Source organism: Peromyscus eremicus, chromosome 16_21, assembly GCF_949786415.1.
Source record: "Peromyscus eremicus chromosome 16_21, PerEre_H2_v1, whole genome shotgun sequence".
In the NCBI taxonomy this organism is placed as follows: domain Eukaryota; kingdom Metazoa; phylum Chordata; class Mammalia; order Rodentia; family Cricetidae; genus Peromyscus; species Peromyscus eremicus.
The window spans coordinates 43,622,168-43,642,318 of record NC_081432.1 but is presented as its reverse complement, the minus strand read 5'-3'; the positions used below and the strand labels follow the sequence as shown (position 1 = coordinate 43,642,318).

Genomic DNA, 20,151 nt, shown 5'->3' with positions numbered 1-20,151 from the left:
TTTTGGGACTGAGTATAGTCCCTAGCCTTACTCAGAGTGAAATTTTAAGAACAAAAAAATCTCATCCTAAGTTGACACATCTCAATTAACTAAAACAGTTTGACAAGAGTGGAGCTACAGAAGCCAAAAAGAAAATTTACTGCATTTAGGGCTATAGACTTTGATGGATAATGACTTTGTTCTCTTTTCAGCAGGTATTGCTAACTATCTACATCCTGGATTCTAAGGCTTGAATGGCACTTACATCACGACATCAGTTGTGCTAAGGCCTTGGGGCCTACTAAAGTCTGGGGGCCTGTTTTAGCATTAACAAACACTTTGCAGAATCTTAGTGTAGGTTGATAGCAAAATATTTTTCAATAATATTCTTGATATTCATATTGAAATTATTTGAAAAAAATATAATGCCTGAATACATTGTTATTCTGATATTTTTCATTTACAGTTGACAATTTAAGCTTCATGATAGCATTTGAGCTATTAGAATACAGTAACTGGCCCTTACAAGTCAGAGAACATTGTTTTGCCATTATTTGACTTTGGAGCAAAAATTAATTTCAACACGTGATCATGAAGTGTCTTTGTATCTCTATGAATTATTCAAAGACATTGTCATCCTAATAATTTTAAAGTATATGATTTCATGTATACTGAGAACTTTGATTTAACTGTAAACTTAAACTGTTATGACTTCTTTTTAGTTTTCATCATATAGTTAAAAATATACTTTTCTTTATGAAGTTTGCCTTTGCCTTTTTTTTTTTGAAAATAGGTTCTTTTCTCATACAATATGCCCTGATTATAGTTTCCCTTCTCTCTACTTCTCCCAGTTTCTTGCTATCCCCCCTCCTCTCTGGATCCAATCTATTACTGTCTCTCAAGTGAAAAGAACAGGGTTCTAAGAGATAAAAACCCACATGTCAAAAGAAAATATAGTAGAATGAAGCAAAAACTGTCATATCAAAGTTACACACAGCAACCCACAGGAGGAAAAGAGTCCTAAGAGCAAGCACAAGAGTCTGAAATCAGCACCTTCTCACAGTCAGAAGTCCCTACAAATAGTAAGCTAATAGCTAAAATACATGCACAGAGGGCCTGGTGTGAACCCATGTAGGCCCTGTACATGCTGCTTCAGTCTCTATGAGCTCAAATGCTCTTTGCTTAGTTGATTCAGAGGGCTTTGGGTTCCCTGTGTTCTCTACACCCTCTGACTCTGATATTCATTCTTCCTCCTCTTCCATGGGATTTCCTGAACATTGAGGGGAGGAATTTGATAGAAATCTCCAATTTAGACTCTCTCTCCACATAATGTCTGGCTGTGGGTCTCTGGATCTCTTCTGATCTGCTTCCAGGAGAAGCCTCTCTGACCATGACTGGATAAGGCATTCATCATACTATCTTTAGGAATGTTTCTATTTATTTACTCAATCATTTATTTAGACTAGCAGTGTTTGGTTTTACTCTAGGACTCTGAACTGTACAGACTCTGGTTATTGGTTACCCAAGTAGTATCAGTATGGATTCCTTCTTGTGGATTGGGCCTTAAGATATTTCATGATAAAGTCAAATTTAAGCAATATCTACCTACAAATCAGGCCATACAGGAGGTGCTAGAAAGAAAACTTGAAGATAATGAGGATAATTACATCCATGAAAACAGTGAAAATAAATAATCTCACACCAGCAAAATTGAAACAAGGGAAGCATGCACACACTCACACACACACACACACACACATACACACACACACACACACACACACACACATACAGAGAGAGAGAGAGAGAAAGAGAGAGAAGAGAGAGAGAGAGAGAGAGAGAGAGAGAGAGAGAGAGAGAGACTCACATACACACAACCACAACCACCACCACCAGCAAAAATTACATGAATCAACAGTCATTGGCCATTGATAACTCTCAATATCAGTGGTCTCAGTTCCACAACAAATTGACACAGAATTACAGAATGATGTGAAAACAGGACCCATCCTTCTGCTGGATCCAAGAATTACACACGATTAAGGATAGATATTACTTCATGGTAAAGGGTTTGGAAAAGATGTTCCAAGCAAATGGATATAATAAACAAGCTAATATAACCATTTTATTATCTAACAACCTAGACTACAAACAAAAGCTATCAAAAGAGATAGGGAAGCACACTATACACATAAAAGGAAAACTCAGCCAACAAGACATTTCAATTCTTAATATCTATGCCCCCCTCCAAAAAGTCATCCAAGTTTGTTAAAAAAAAAATTCTACAGCTTAAATCACATATTTCCCCATACACTGATAGTGAGAGACTTCAATATCCCTCTCTCAGCAATAGGCAGGTCATCCAGACATAAACTAAATCGAGAAATACTGGAGCTAACTGAGGCTACAAGCCAAAAGTTTCTAAAAGACATTTACAGAACGTTTCACACAAACACAAAAGATTATATGTTCTTTTCAGCACCTAATTGAACTTTCTCCAAAATTTACCACATACTCAGACACAAAGCAAGTCTCAAGAGATACAAGAACATTTAAATAACTCCCTACATTCTATCAGACCACCACAGATTAAAGCTAGATATCAACTAAAATAGAAAACTTACAAACTCAAGGAAATTGGACAACTCTCTACTGAATGACTATTAGGTCAAGATAAGAATAAAGAAAGAAATTAAGGAATTTCTTTAATTCAGTGAAAATTAAAATACAGCATACTCAAACTTATGGGCCACCAAGAAAACAGTACTAAGGGGAAAGCTCACAGAACTAAGTGCCTGCATAAAAAATTAATATTAAAAATGAGAGATCTTATATTAGCAACTTAACATCAATCCTGAAAGCTATGGAACAAAAAAGAATAATCACACCCAAGAGGAGTAGATACCAAGAAATGGTTAAATTGAGAGCTGAAATCAATAAAATGGAAAAAAGGAGAACAATACAAGAGTCAATGAAACAAAGAGTTAGAGTTAGTTCTTTGAGAAAATCCACAAGATAGACAAACTCTTTTCCAAACTAACTAAAAGGCAGAAAGAGAAAATGGAAATTAACAAAATCAGAAACAAAAAGTGGGACATGACAAAAGACACTGAGGAAATCCACAGAAACATAAGAACATACTTTTAAAACTTGTACTCCACCAAATTGGAAAATGTAAATGATATATGCAGTGGGTAGCTGTTCCAGCTTTGACCTGGAAGTACTACTCCCACTGAGGGAGTACATAAGAACATACTTTTAAAACTTGTACTCACCAAATTGGAAAATGTAAATGATATATGCAGTGGGTAGCTGTTCCACCTTTGACCTGAAAGTACTACTCCCATTGAGGCTTCCAGTAACTGTTACACCTATGAGACGGGGCTGAGACAGGAGCTCTTAAGACCTAAGATCCTGATGTGCTGGCTCTCTTGGTTCCTGGATCCGGGACGCTGGAGGTAGACCGAGCAGAGTTCTCCAGAGAACACCTCTGGACTGCATCACATCTTTCCTGGACCCTCTAACCTATCCCTTTACTTGTAAGTTACCCCACAAAATAAACCTCCCTTTTAACTATGTAGAGTTGCCTTAATACTTCGACCAATATATATAGATAATTTTCTTGATAGATGCCATTTACCAAAGTTAAATCAAGATCAGATAAGCAATTTACAACCCCCAGTGAAACAGAAACAGTCATTAAAATTCTCTCAACAAAAATCAGCCAAGGTACATGTGATTTTAGCACAGAATTCTACTAAACTTTCAAAGAAGAGTTAACACCAATACTCCTCAAATTTTTCCACAAAATAGAAACAGAAAGAACACAGCACAATTCAATTTATGGGGCCACAATTACCCTGATACCTAATCCACAGAAAGATGAAAAAAAGAAAGAGAATTACAGACCAGTTTCCCTTATAAACATAAATGCAAAAATACTCAATAAAATGTTTGCAAATGGAATCAAAGAACACATCAAAAATGTTATCCACAGTGATCAAGTATGATTCATCCCAGACATGCAGGGATGGTTCAATATATGAAAATCAGCCAATGTAAACCACAATATGAGCAAACTGAAAGGAAAAAAAAAACACCCCACATGATAATCTCATTAGATGCAGACCAGCCTTTGACAAAATCCAACACTTCTTCATAATAAAAGCCCTGGAGGGTTTGGGGTACACAAGGGACATACTTAAACATAATAGAGAAAATTTACAACAAGCCTATAGCCAACATCAAGTTAAATGGATAGAAATTCAAAGCAATTCTACTACAATCAGGAACAAGACAAGGTTGTCCACACTCTTCATATCTATTCAATCCTCTACTTGGAATTTTAGCTAGAACAATAAGGCAACTGAAAGAGATCAAGTGGTTCCAAACTGAAAAGAAAAAAGCATAAGGATTGTTCCTTAAAAATGATACGATACATACATAAGTGTCCATAAAAAATTCACCAGGGGACTCCTACAGATGATGAACACTTTCAGAAGAATGGCTGGACACATGACTAACTGAAAAAAAAATCAGTAGACTTCCCATAGTGAAATGACAAACAGACTGAGAAAGAAATCAAGGAAACAGTAGCTTTCACAATAGTCTCAAACACTATAAAATATCTTGGATTAACTCAAACCAATCAAATGAAAAAAATGTATGCTAAAACTTCAAGCTTTGAAATAAGAAATTGAAGAGGATATTAGGATCAATAGGATTAACACAGTAAAACTGGAATCCTGTAAAAGCAATCTAAAGATTCAATGCAATCCTCATTAATATCTCAGTGCAATTCTTACAGACCTTGAAAGTATAATTCTCAAATCATATGGAAAAAACCCACAGGCTATCTAAAATAATACTGAATAATAAAAGAACTGCTGAATGTGTCATTATCCCTGATGTGAAGTTGTACTACAGAGCTATAGTAATAAAAGTCACGATATTGGCATAAAATGGGCATATTGATCAATGGAAACAAAATGAATATCTAGACATAAATCTGCACACCTATGTACACATGATTTTTGGTATAGAATCCAGAAAAATACACTGGAAGAAAAGATGGCATCTTCAACAAATAGTGCTAGTCAAACTACATGTCTGCATGTAGAAGAGTACAAATAGACCCATATTTAGCACCCTTCACAAAACTCAAGTCCAAGTAGATCAAAGACCTCAACATAAAACGAGATACACTGAACCTGGTAGAAGAGAAAGTGGAGAATAGCTTTGAATGTTTTGGCACAGGAGATGCCTTTCTGAACCAAACACTGATAATGCAGGAATTAAGATCAACGATTAATAAATGAGACCTCAAAAAACTGAAAAGGTTCTATAATCATTACTTTCAATCAGACAAAGACAGCCCACAGAATATGAAAATATTTTTAACAACTCCACATTTGATAGGGGACTAATATCCAAAATATATAAAGAACTCAAACTAGATATCAAAAAAAACTAAATAGTCCAATTAAGAGATAGGGTACAAATCTAAACAGTGAATTCTCAATAGAGGAATATCAAATGACTGAGAAACACTAAAAAAAATGTTCAACGTCCTTAGCCATCAGTAAAATTCAAATCAAAACTACATTGATATTCCATCTTACACCTCTCAGAATGGCTAACTCCTGACAGTAACAATAACACAAATGACAGCTCATGCTGGAGAGAATGCGGAGCAAGGGGAACTCCTCCATTGCTGTTGGGAGTTGAAACTTGGACAGCCACTTTATAAGTCAACTTGTCAGTTCCTCAGAATGTTGAGAATCAATCTACCTCAATATCCAACTATACTATTCTTGGCATATACCCAAAGGAGGCTCCATCCTACTGAAGGACATGTGTTCAACCATGATCATTTTGACTTTATCCATAATAGCCATAAACTTTAAACAATCTAGATGTCCCTCAACAGAATAATGCATAAAGAAAATGCGGTACATTTACACAATGGGGTATCATTTAGCTGTTTAAAACAAATGACATCATGAAATTTGCAGGCAAATGGATGGAACTAGAAAAAAATTATTCTGAGTAAGTTAACCAAAACTCAGAGAAAATAAATGGTATATACACTCATAAGAGCATACTAGCCCTTAAGTAAATAATAACCAGTCTACAACCTGTAGTCCCAGAGGTAAAGAGGAGTCTAGGGTTATGCATGGATCTCCTTGGCAGGGAGAGGTGAGGTAGAAGGGGAGATTTTAGGGAGAGAAGACTAAAATTGGATGTCATTTGGGAGGTGGCGTGGAAACTTAGTGCAATGGAAACTTCCTGGCATCTATGAAGGTGATCCTAATGAGGACTCCTAGTAATGGGGGATGAGTCCAACTGGCCATCTCTTGTAGGCAATTAAGACTTCCAGTGGCAGGACTGGGTTGTATTCAGTTGGGTTTTTGGCCAAGGGGTGTCCAATGGAAATCACCAAACAACCTAGGCTGCTGCTAGGACAAAGGGTTGTTGTCTGCAAACTGACAGAGGGACCCCATTTTGAGGAAAACACCCACACAACTCACTGAAAATGGAGAAGTAGAACTGGTGCCTACATGGGGCCCTAACCCCTTCTTTCTAGACTCTGAGGTGCAGTAAGGTACTCTGTAAGTTAAGGAAAGAAAAATCTGGTTATGTACCCAGTCAAAAAAACCTTTTACCTACAGTGATGGCCTGGAGCAACAGTGGCAAATAACTGTAAAAAATTAAGAAGTATCTAAAGTTAATGTATTTCATATATATTAAAAATTTAGATATTTAGTAAAATTAAAATGTGGAGAAAATAATGCATGTATGTGTTTTCAATATCTAATGTTCATGAGTTTTTTTATGAAACAACTAAATGAACGAGAAGAAGTGACAGAGCAGAAAGGAAGGAGAACAGAAGGGAAGACAAGAGAAAAGAACAGAGAGGAAAGGAGAGGAGAGGAGAGGGGGGAGGGGAGGGGAGGGGAAGATCATGAAGCTCTTTGGTATTTCACAGGTCTGTGAAAAGATAAAATGTGATTAGTTATTTCATATTTTCTAGAATGCTAGATTTCGTGCTAGACTAAATTTGTATCTTTTTCTATTATTATTTTTAGATGCCTATCTGTTTTCTAACGATAGACAGAAAAAATGAGGATCCAGATGGGAGGAGATAAGAGGAGGCACTGGGAAGAGTAATGGAAGGAGAAAATATAATCTGAATATATTGTTTGAAAAAAATACGTTTTCAATAAAAGGAAAAAAGTATCATACAAATGTATGTCATAAATTAGAAAATTTATCTTTAAATCATTGCTAACGTTTTTAATATACATGAAAAATGGGACTGAAGTGGTGACTTGGTGGTTCAGAGAATTGACTACGTCATAAAAGACCTGAGATTAGTTCCCATCACCCACAAGCAACTAACAATCCCGAGTAATGCCAGTTCTAGAGGATTCAAAGAATTAACTCTTCTGGTCTTGGCCAGCACTACATGTATGTGGTGCTCCTGCAGACAGACATTTATAACATACAATAAAGTAAGTACATTTTTAAAATTGGAACAAATATCTGATATATAACATCAAATCTGAATTATACTATACTGGCTAGCATTATGTCAACTTGACACATGAACTAGAGTTATCTGGAAAGAGGGAAACTCAACTAAGAAGATGCCTTCATAGGATACAGTTGTAAGGTATTTTCTAAATTAGTGATTGAGGGGAAGGGCCCAGTCTATTGTGGGTGTTGCCATCCTGGCTGCTGGTCCTGGATTTTATAAGAAAGCAGGCTGAGCAAGCCAGGAGAAGCAAGCCAGAACGCATTAGCTCTTGCCTCCAGGTCCTTGTCCTGTTAGCGTTCCTGTCCCCAACTTCCTTTGATGATAAACAAGAATATGGAAGTGTAAAACAAATAAACACTTTCATCACCAACATGTGTTTTGGTCATGGTGTTTTCTCAAGGCAATAGAAAACCTATGACCTATATCAATGAAGCTATTTCCATAAAGTCAAATTTAATCATTTACAAATATATTCCTGTGTTACTCTGTTACATTGGGGTCAATATATTTATTTCAAAACAAATAACATTTAGAAATTTTCTTAAAGATTAACCAAAGCAGAGGCTCCAAATGTCTCACTGAATTTCACAACACCAATTTAGGGAGAGGTGTCTTACAGACAGGTATTTGTTTTCTTCTGTAGGATTATTTTGCAGTGTATTTTGCATATATCTTCATGAAATAATTTTTTATTTCAATTTGGGAATAATCAGATCTAAAATAGAATATATAAATATTTGCTAAAGCCAGTACATGACAAATGCCTGTTGTCTTTCAAGTGATACGGAAGCAGTAGTATTTAAGAAAAATAATCATTCCACAGCAAAAAGACTTCAGGCACCAAAAAATTATTTTCTAGGCCTGTAAGTATATGTGTGTGTGTGTGTGTGTGTGTGTGTGTGTGTGTGTGTATGTGTGTGTGTGTATGCATTCGCCTCCATATACACACACATAGACACACATACACCTGTATACATGTATGAACATTCCCAAATATGAAAATAAATATATATATATACATACATACATATATATATATATACACATGCATATTATACATAAAACCTTTTGTATCACATGTATTTATCTGATTCTGCATCAATAAATCAAGAAATATAATAAAGAAAGAAAGGATGAATCTTCAAGTTTACCATGTCTGGCCCTCAAAAGAAATAGTAGAATAAGCCCAATTCCCTGTTAACTCACTCTCACATGGCCTTTTAGAGAAACAGTACAAGCTGAGGATGTCAGTTCCATGCCACAGGCTTTTAAGGAGCCTGTGATTTAAGCCATGGGGTAGCAGATGGCTGTGAGGTAATCAGTGAACATAATCCTAATGTGAGGGCAGCACAGACAGAGTCAGCCTTGCCTTCTGGGATGTGCATGGTAAGGGCTTCTCAGCATCATCAAAATGTTGCAGGGCATTCTATCTTAAATCGAGAATATTGTAATTATCAGATGCAGTGTGACATTTTCTACATATATGTAATCATTCCAAAATGAGCAATGATATGTAAGAATCAATCCCCTTACCTCACATGACATTTCTTTGGGTGGTGATATTAAAAATCTAGGTTTTTAGCAGTCTTTAAATGTTAAGTACAATATTTATAATTCCCTTGCTGGGCAGTACGTCACAGCATTGATCCTTCCTATCTAACCTGCTGAGCCTTACTTCTCTGTAGTCAATATTTAGGCTTCCTTCTCAATGGACAATGTGGTTTTTAAATATCATATGAATATTTTTTTGTAAACCATTTCATAGATAGAAGGTATTTTTATATCCATATATTACCTGTGAAAAATTAAAATTACAATAACTGGCAAAATTTATACTTTTTGTGATAGATACATTTTTTTCCTGGTAATCATCCTAAACTCCCTTCAAGGACGTTAAAATTATTATCCTTGTCCCATATTTACATATTTAGGACATGTAGAGAAATCAAGTCTGTTTCACTGAGGCATGAAACAGAAAGAAGTTCAAAGTGGTAACCAGGATTTGTTGGGATCTGCCAAAAGTCAGTTTCTCTGTAATTGTTTAATGAGGGTTAGCTTCTTCCTTCTACCTGACTCTACATGCACCTTTTCTAAACTCTGGGCTTCCAACAGTAGCGTAAGTTTGATGTTTTCGACTTGCCTTAGCAGATCACTCTAATGAATTTAGGCGTATTCATAAAGGTGCAAATACAATGATGACATCAAAAGGCCAAAGTGAAAATCTCATTACTTGTTCCTGTAATGTAATTTACACAAACCTTAATGAATTTGCATTTACCTTAATGTAAAATGTACTGCAAAAGCATGCCTCTTCCTCCCTTTGTTTGTTTCTTCTCCAAGAACCCCAGGACAAAATAGATGTTGGAAAGGATGGCTAGGTTCTGCTGTCCTCTGTTGCCAGCTGAACTACTCATCTTTTTTTTTCTTTTTTTTAAATTTTATTTTATTAAAAAATATTCATTTTATATATCAAAGATCCCCCTCTTCCCTCTCTTCCTGCCCCTCCAACCTCCCCTCCCAACCCATTTCCTATTCCCTCCTACAAGAAGATAAGGCCTCCCATGGAGAGGTACATTTAGTAGAGGCAGGTCCAAGCCCCTCCCCCTGCCTCGAGGCTGTGCTAGGTGTCCCATCATAGAAGTATGTTGCAAAAGGCCTGCTCATGCCCCAGGGATGGATTCTGATCCTACTGCCAGGGGGCCCCTTAAGCAGATCATGCTACACAACAGTGTTACTATGCAGAGGGCCTAGTCCAGTCCCATGCAGGCTCCACAGCTGTTGATCTAAAATTCATGAGTTCTCCCTAGCTTGCTTTGGTTATAGATAAGATCTCCATGAGTAAACTTGGGATGAGGGGTGGGCATTGGAGGGTAGGGGATGGGTGATGAGAACATAAGGGAATGCGATGGTCAACCTGGAACAGAGATGGAGTGGGAGGGCAATGAAAGAAATACCATGATAGAGGGAGATATCAATAGGATAGGGAGAAACCAGATGCTAGGGAAGTTCCCAGGAATCCCCAAGGATGATCCCAGCTTAGACTACTAGCAATAGTGGAGAGGGTGCTTGAGATGACTTACCCCAGTAATCAGATTGGTGAATACCTTAACTATCATCATAGAGCCTTTTTCCAGTAACTGATGGAAGCAGATGCAGAGATCCACAGCCAAGCACCAGGCTGACCTCCAGGAGTCCAGTCAAAGGGAGAAGAGGAATTCTATGAGCAAGGGGCAAAAAGATCATGATGGGGAAACCTACAGAGACAACCATCTCTTCCACTGGACCTGTTTTCCTAGTCCCTAATTCAGTTGTGACTGGACTTCACTAGGATCCACTTAACATGAGCTGTTTTCTTAATCCTGTGAACACAAAATGACCTTGACTTCCATATTATCTCTTATCTTTCAAACCACAATTTAGACACTATTAGCTAACTGAGATTCCAGAATGTACCATAAATTTGCTTCTGTTTCTAGATCCAAAACCACTGGAAATAGCCTGTTCCTCAGTTCTCAGTCACCTTTATATAATTATGAAAACATATTTCATTCATTTCTTATATTGAAGCAAGCTCAAAAATATGAGAGTGTACTTAGAATCTCTCAAACTATATTCCTGCCTTGACCTACCTCAAGACTGCATTTGCTCCATTAGATTTTTCTCTGAAGATATAATTATGCAGAACTCCACGGACATTATCTGTGGACATAGTAACAATTGATTATACTTCTGAAAATTGTTTATCCAGGTTGCTTCTAATGAAGGAGTGTCATGTATTCCATTTTTTTCTTGGCATGTGTCATAGTTCTAATCAAAAGACACCAAAACCTCAAGTATCAGGGTGACCTAAACATTGGCAAAACAATGATAAAATTTTCAATCTTATTGATGAAATGCAATCATAAGTTTTGTTATTATCCTTTGCCCCTGCATTGTAATGAAGCAGCATTGATTGGCTCTTAATCTGATACACACAGTTTTAATGAGGCAAATGTAAGGACATGTAAGTTAACAGAATGGAGCTTTCCTTAGGAACAGTGTCACGCTCTGCTGGAATAAGAACAAAGCCCAGGAATGACTCTCCTTAAAGAGACTGTGAGTGCTGTTCCATGAGACTTGTCTATAATTGACTTGCTCAGAGATTACAATTTTATAGGTCTGTCTGTAAAATAAGAAAAAAGACACCAGGGACAGCGACAAATGGGGTCAATTTAGCTACAGAGGTAATATTTACTCTCCCACTAAGTGTATTGAAATAAATGTTATGTATGCAAAGTCATGCATATATTTTAAGCCATTATAGAACATTTATTTTACCAAATAGTTGTTTTGGTAAATATCATCCCATAATTTGTTGACTCAATACATATTTTTTTTCTATTTTTAATGTGCCATTCTCTGACAGGCCACCAAAATGAAAAACGAAAAGAGATGGATCTTTCTCACAAAGCATAGTATTTTAATAACAATAAAATATTATTCAAAATGCACTGTATTTGTGTAATAATAGAAGTATAAAGGACTTTTGAGAAAAATTAGAGAAATAACCCCACCTTTTAGGGGCCAAGAAGGAATCAAAATAGTAATTTTTTTCAGGTTGAGTGGTTCTTTTCTATGGGAAGACAGTAAGTGCATCACTTACATACAAAGAGAACCACAACGTAACAGGCTTGCTCTTTTGGAAAAGAGATAAGTTCTCCTACATATTAGTTATTTGAAAAGAAAAAGGAAAATGGATTTGGAGAGCAAACAAACCTATAAGAATTTCAATGTTATCCCAAGAGTATTGTATTCTATAAATGTCTATGAATTTGCATATCCACCTATCAAAACCAAAATAAGGCCAAAAATTAATTTATTGAAAACAACAATTGTTTTTGAAACTTCGATTAAGTAATGTCATGTTTGTAGAAGAAACCATACAAATCTATTTATTTTTCAACTCAAAAATTTTGCAATTTGCTGGTTATATGATTTTCTTATATTGTCTTTCTAATTCGGATTTTCAGTACATAATCTAAAGATTTTATTTATCATGTATGTATGTATTTATGTAAGTATATACACATGTGTTTACAGATGTTTATATATGCTTGTGAGCAAACATAAACCAGAAGTCTCTGGATCCCTCAGAACTGGTGTTATAGCTTGAATTATAAATATTTTAGGGCATTTTGCTTGTTTTGTGGGTACTGAAATTCAAACGCAACTCCTCATGATTGCTCCCCAAGCCCTCTTAGTCACTAATCCATCCCTTGAGGGCGTATTTACAACTGTCTATGATATGCAATAGAACAAAACTTTATGTTAATCTCAGACCACAAAGCACTTGTAGCCACATCTGAAAAGGTGATTTTATTCTCTGGCACACACAAGGAACAAGGAGAGAACTGACTCCAGTAAGTTGTCCTCGGACCTCCACATGTATATTGTGGTAGGTGAATTCCCCCCCACACACACATACACACACATACACACACACACACACACACACACACTCATTGTAAATAAGTAAATGGATGTTGTTAACTATTACTCAATACTTTTATTAAGAAATATTGAATTGGTAGGTCATTTAAGTCTCTTTCATCATGAACTTCATCCAGGATGATTTTGGTGTATGCTGCACAAAAGTTCCTCAATTTATAATGATTTTTATTCAAAAGGCTCTCGTTTTAATAAAAGATATATAGTTTAATAAATATCTGTAATTTACCATTAAAATTAAAGCATAATTCAAAAAATATAATTTTCCTACAAATATGGTCTTAAATTGACACATGATATCATAACAAATTGTCAAATACTTCGACAAACTTAATATTCCTAGAATGTATGGAAATAATCTTAGACCAAATACTTTATCAATAAATTCCTGTTCTAATACAAGATTCACATGCATCTTATGACTGTCAAGCAAAGTATTTGCTCACATAAAGTTTCAAATTGGTATTGTGTAAAAATATTGCCTGAGAACACAAAGCTGCTCTCAATATGTAAACAGAAATAGGAGTTAAGTGATTGTAACTGATGCTCCTTTTATGAGAACATTTTTTTTTAGAAATTTCATAATCCTTGCTTTATTTTGGAAATGAGATTGAGCATGGAAATCTTTGTCATCAGCAGCCCATAATTATCTTTGCTCTGTATGCTTTGTAGTTCTGTATAAAAGAATAAACAGTTAACAAAAACAAAGAACTAAGACTGAAAATCAATTGACTTCTGCAAACATCGTTAAATGGAACAGTAATGTTTTATAGTATTTTGTTGCTGTTTTGGGCTTTAAAATTGGCATAAAGTCAATTCAAACTCATAAGGAACTGAAACAAATAGACACACTTCTCAAAGTCTTGGAATCACATATTCAAATAACATGGTAAATATTAGCTCATGAATTTCTAACATACCTGTGGGTCAGTGATTATGTATATTATGATAGCATAATCTTTAAAACTCTTTTTATTATGAAACAATTTCTTTGCTTAACAATTTACTTAACAAGAACCTCAAGCATCACAAGTCTCATTGTAAATTTTTAGTTTGATTTAGACTTGAAACTGTTTTTGCAATATTTCTATTATGTTATTTATTTATTTTACTGAAAGAATAAAGATTTGTATTAAGCATTGTAAGTTGCATTCAATAGCCTCTGGATACAACAAACCACAATCCTTGTACAGTCAATTAAACACCACAGCAGTTCATTCTTCACAATCCATGAGTTAGGGTGGAACTCCACTCAACTTACAGTAAGATCCTACTTAGCTCCTGTAGGCAGGGCCTGGGGAGTTACAAGTCATTTCTCACCTTGAATGTAAAGAAGAACGTTTGAAATATAGAAATGTAAGAAGTGATTTTGATTCAAAGAACATTCTTTAGAAATAGTAACAAAAAATCAAAATGATAGAAGTATATTTTCTTCCACTAAATTCCTAATGGAAAACTTCTCATGAACAAGCAAAAAAAAAATTATATATGTGGGATAAAATTGTCACTTCAAAATCCATTTTATCACGTTTAACCACAAGTCACTGTTAAATGACTGTTTATAAATAGATTTATTCAGTTGTATGCAGATGACCTTCTAATACAGAACGCAAGGTTTACCATGCGTTCCTTCCTTTTCTTTTAGATTTTTTGATAAAATTCTTACTTCTGTAAACACATTTTGCAATGTCTGTATTGTAATTCTGAAACATAAACTGGTCAAATGACAACTGTGTACTGCAACATCAAAGTTAGGGCATGCCTTGTCAGGAAAGGTTTTTCTTTTCATTACAGATGACTGAACCCTGGACACTGCATGTAGCAGGCAAACCCAGAGCATGCTGGCCTGTGGGGCTAAACCTCAGCTTTGCACTTCCTCTTAATGTGATAGGAATATTACTTCTTGGATTAATGACTGCTGGAATAGTCTAGGAATTTTCTACTGATTCCAAGTTTCAGGGAAGCAGAACTAAAAGCATTGTTGTAGTTTCTGTTTTGCATTACATATTTAGCTTTTAGCAAATTCTTGATAATGTATAGCTTTGAAAATAACCATGTAAAGAAGTATTATGTTACTTTGATGCAGTTTTGAAATAATGAAGTTAAGTCTTCCACAGAAAACAAAAGACCAATAGATACTTTTGCAAATTCTAATTACTACCAATTAACACAAAATGTAAATATGTAATATATAAAAATAAATTTCCAATAATATATTAAATACTATCATTCTAACGTAACATAAAATATAGGTAACTGAGCCGGGCAGTGGTGGCGCACGCCTTTAATCCCAGCACTCGGGAGGCAGAGCCAGGCAGATCTCTGTGAGTTCGAGGCCAGCCTGGGCTACCAAGTGAGTTCCAGGAAAAGGCACAAAGCTACACAGAGAAACCCTGTCTCGAAAAACCCCCCCCCAAAAAAAATAGGTAACTGAAAGTACAATAAGGCATTCTATTATCAGCAATATTAAAATAGTCACTAAGGTATAAGTAATCCATCTTTGTTCCTCCTAAATCCCTTCATTTGTTCAAAAATTAAAATTTAAAATATATATTAATAAAGGAGAACCACACAATGACCCACTGCCTAAAATTAAATACTCCAGAGAAGACAGCCTGACTACTCAAACCCACAGCAAAATTCAAAGCATGGCAGTATCAATGCTGTTCTTTTTGCAGTTTTAGACTTGACCTCATTTTTTTCATGTTCACTTACGTAATTACACTATGGAAACTCTTCAGATTCCCTTGTGTTTCCTCAACATCTTTTGTTCCAGGATACCACAGTTCCCACAGATTTCCCTGTCTCTATGGCTCATGGTAATAAATGATTGTGAAAACTAATCCAGTTTTGTATTTTTTTTTCAGGTGAGACATTTGGAGTATACATAGCATTGAGCTACAGTTGATACTCTCAGTCATTAAAGATTCTGGGATGAGTTGGGATGCAACAAGGTTCACTTACAGAAGAAATGGCAGAACAATGTGAATGATCCAATGTGGTATTCATAGGTAAAGGTTGGTAACTCACACTCTAGATGGCAAAGGGGGAAAAAAATCAAACAATCAGAGAAGGAAGGAAGTGATTTGGTTGAATTAAACTGATACAGTAGACTTGGCTAATGAAGTAAACAGATTGTTTTTTTATTTCATGAAAAAAGTTAACTATATGTTTTTTAATTGGAAATGAATCCTATTTACAAGAACCTGGTTGACAAATATAAAACAAACTGAAGCTTCTTAGCCAGCGTATTTCATGATAACCACAGAATGAATTGTCCTCAAAGAGGTCACTTTTAATTCAAGCTCCTAGACTTGAAATTAGTGTTTTAGGAACTTTTACAGACAAATTCTTAGAGAAATGAGAATACAGTGATAGGCAGCAAGTTGGGAAAATCAAGCAAATGGGAGGTAAAAACAACCAGCCAAACTTGCTAATATACTTCCCACTGTATCAAGTTTCAAGAGAAGTCTGCGGCTGTTTTCAAAGTTTTACTGTGATCTCTCAAGTAAGGAAGGGGTTAGGGTGACTTTTTCTCTGTAAGACTTAATCATCTCTTCTTGAAAGTAGAAAATCTGAAAGTTTTCCCACACTATTTTCCTCATTTCAGTGACTCGTTTTATTTTGAAGAGGCATATTAAGGATTCCCATTGTACTCAATGTCATTTGAATAGCTTCACTTTCATCTCACCAAACTGACCACAGGGCATCAAGACAGCAACATTTGTGCCATCATTTCACAACTTCTGAGCACACTGGTTTTCTCACTTGGGCTCCATGAAATAGAAAACCTCTCTAGATCATGCTACTTTATGCTTCTACTTATTTATTATATTTCCTAGTGAATCCTGTGCCTGCAAAAACACAGAAAAGAAGCAATTTTCCCCTGGAAATTATTGCCTTTCTTTTTTGCTTACCACACAATGCAGTTTAGCCATTAATAAAGCTAAAAGAAACAGTAATCACATTTGTTCTGTGTTCTTTATAGCATTTACTTGGAACTATGTTGTTGATAAAAATGGAAGGCTGTCAAAACAGACACTGAAAGAAAAAATGTTAGCATATAGCCAATGTCTGACGGAGTGCATGATCCTTAGCAGTCATGCACAGAAAAGATAATTTTAATTCATATTATATCCAATTAGATCCTCCTAATTGTGTCTGTTTGTGTGTGTGTGTGTGTGTGTGTGTGTGTGTGTGTATGTGTGTGTGTGTGTACTTAGAAAATGACGAAGTAGAAGAAAATACCAGTTCTCTGCTCAAATCCTAAATCACAGGAGGGAGAACAAGGAATTTTTCAGCTCAGTGACTCTCCATATGTGTCCAGAAATGTGCTATGTCTTCACACTGCACACACTGATGGTGCAAACAGATCACTCCTAGGGATGAACAAGCCATTAAATGATTCTGGGAGTGTGGAACTGCATGGTCAAAAAGGAAGTAGCACACAGAAAATTCAGAGAAATTTCTGAGAGATGCACTGAAACACTAAAATGGGAATTTTCTAAACATTAAAGGTATTTACAGCTAGCCCTACAAGAAATCCTTGTTTTAGTGTACAGTCAGTCAAAATTATGCTGGGCCTAGAATATGAAACACTTTGGGCAACATGCCAAGGCCCCTTATCAACAATAGAAAAGTAATTTTCTTACATTCTAAGGTCTATTAAATGTGTGATAAACTATGATTTACATGGAAGATGGTTAGATAAGCAGCCTACACAACAACTGCAGAGATAAAATAATTATATTCTCCTAGCTGTGCCTTTGAGAAAGACAAGTCTAAATAGCTCTTACCAACCATAATTCCATTGAATATTAATTTTATTAATCCAGGAACAGAGCACACCTGCATTTATCAGTCATAGAAAAGTAAAATTATTCAACATTTTATCACCACTGAAGATGCCACACAGTTGTACTACCATGACAAAGATCATCTGACAAAAAGCCTGAAGGCTAAGAGAGGCAAGATGACTGGTGATGGAGAAACCAACACAGACTCTAGTCATATATGAAGACTCATCAGCTTATAGCTGTTTGTGCAGAAGACTGTTAGCAATAGACTTTAAACACAAAGCCACATAGAACATGTACAAGACAAATTTAAGGAAGCAACAGAATATATTCAGGAAATCTGATGGCCCCAAAATTATTTAATAATATTCTCCCAAAAGCGGTTTGTTTTAAAATTACACACAAATACTACCATACAATAAATGTTTTAAAAACAATTCCAAAATGTAAAGTTTGGATGTTTGAGAAACAAGATATATAATGTTTCTTCTTATATACTAGTGGCTCATATTCTGCATCCCCTAAGATCTACTTGCCCTTTGGGAAGCTGTTGGTTAGAACTTCCTAAGAATGTGTTCTACTTGGACAATGAAATCACAAAGTGTGAATCATCCTGCTTTGATTGATCGAGTTAGATTTGATTCATCACTATATATGTTGCCTTTAAATAGTAAAGCCAAAAGGACAATATTCTCATTATGTATAACATATGCATGCATTAAAAAATATACAAAAGGAATAACTCATCAAATGATATTTTTTAAAAAATTAAGTTTTCTTCTCATTATTTTTCATACATTGATGCTAATTTCTGGTGCTGTGGGATTTTCTGTATGGCAAATGTGTTGCTAATTAGTCAATAAATAAAACACTGATTGGCCATTGGCTAGGCAGGAAGTGTAGGCGGGACAAGGAGAATAAAGCTGGGAAGTGGAAGGCTGAGTCAGAGAGACACTGCCAGCCGCCATGATGAGAAACAGCATGTGAAGATGCTGGTAAGCCACGAGCCATGTGGCAAGGTATAGATTAATGAAAATGGATTAATTTAAGCTGAAAGAACAGTTAGCAAGAAGCCTGCCACAGCCATACAGTTTGTAACCAATATAAGTCTCTGTGTTTACTTGGTTGGGTCTGAGGCTGTGGGACTGGCAGGTGATAGAGATTTGTCCTGACTGTGGCCAGGCAGAAAAACTTAAGCTACATTCTGGTGTCTTGGTGTCTGACACATTTGGAACATTAGTATATATATGACTTATAACTGAATATAGTACATTCTTTTGAAGTGAAGAAAATGTCTTTAAACTTGATAGAGGGAGTAATTGTACAACATTGTAAATAAGGTAACTGGATTTGTACTTCAGAATGTTGATTTTGTTATGTAAGTTGTATGGCTTTCATGTGGTTCTGTGGACAGACATTTAGGCACCCCAAATAGGGCACTCTAGAATATCAAAGAAATGATTCCATCAAGCCTAACAGTCAATACCTTGACTTATTGTGATTACTTACATGGTTATAGATGGGAAGTTAAAGGAGTTTCGATGCCTAAAAGGCAGCTACATCTCTGGTGTGATTGGGTCATTACTTAAGGAAAGGTGCATCTTTGGAGGTCCCAGGATAACTTTCAGGCAGCTGTGCATATCACTAATCAGGCCACTGTTCTCAGAAAATCTTACTGATTATATAATGATAAGGAAGCAATTTGTAAAACTTGTGAGTTTTGAAAGCTTCTAGAGCATTTGAACTCTCATTTCTTTTAGGTATCTTATGTATTGTGTTTACTTTTTAGTCCCTCAAAAAGAAAATATGCCATTTGGAGTAAAGAGTTACATAATGCACAAATTCCACTTCAATCAAAATTAAAACACTACTGTTGAACACCTTAAAATGTAATTTTTGTTTTTCACACCTTAAAATCTTATTCAGTTTTACATAAACGATATTATATGTATATTGGCATGTGCTTATGAGTTTTTTACAATCCCATTTAACCGTTTCCTTAAGGGTTTGAATTTGTACTATGTGTCTCCTGAAGCAGTCATCATTAAGCCCAGAAAACTGCTCTGATCATTCTGAATTTATTCCAAATTAGAAGATCTAATTTTAACTGTTTTTAGAAATGTTTCCAAAGGAAAGAATAAAAAAAATCTTTGTATTTCATTACATGGATTTTTGATCAAACATGAATAAATAGTTTGCAGACTATTTACAGAGAAAAACAGTTGACTGTGCTGCAACATATATAGACTGATGTGGCCTACAAGCTCTATTTAAAAAAAAAAAAAAAATAGTAACCAGATCTATCTTCAATCCCGCCTAAGCCAGCAGCCACTCAGACTCAAATAAACA

The 20,151-nt window shown here is 35.5% G+C and overlaps 1 pseudogene; it reads right to left on the bottom strand.

Moving 5' to 3' along the window:
* LOC131926128 (ornithine decarboxylase-like) overlaps positions 1–20,151 on the bottom strand; it is a 36,376-nt pseudogene that overhangs the window by 16,095 nt on the left and 130 nt on the right.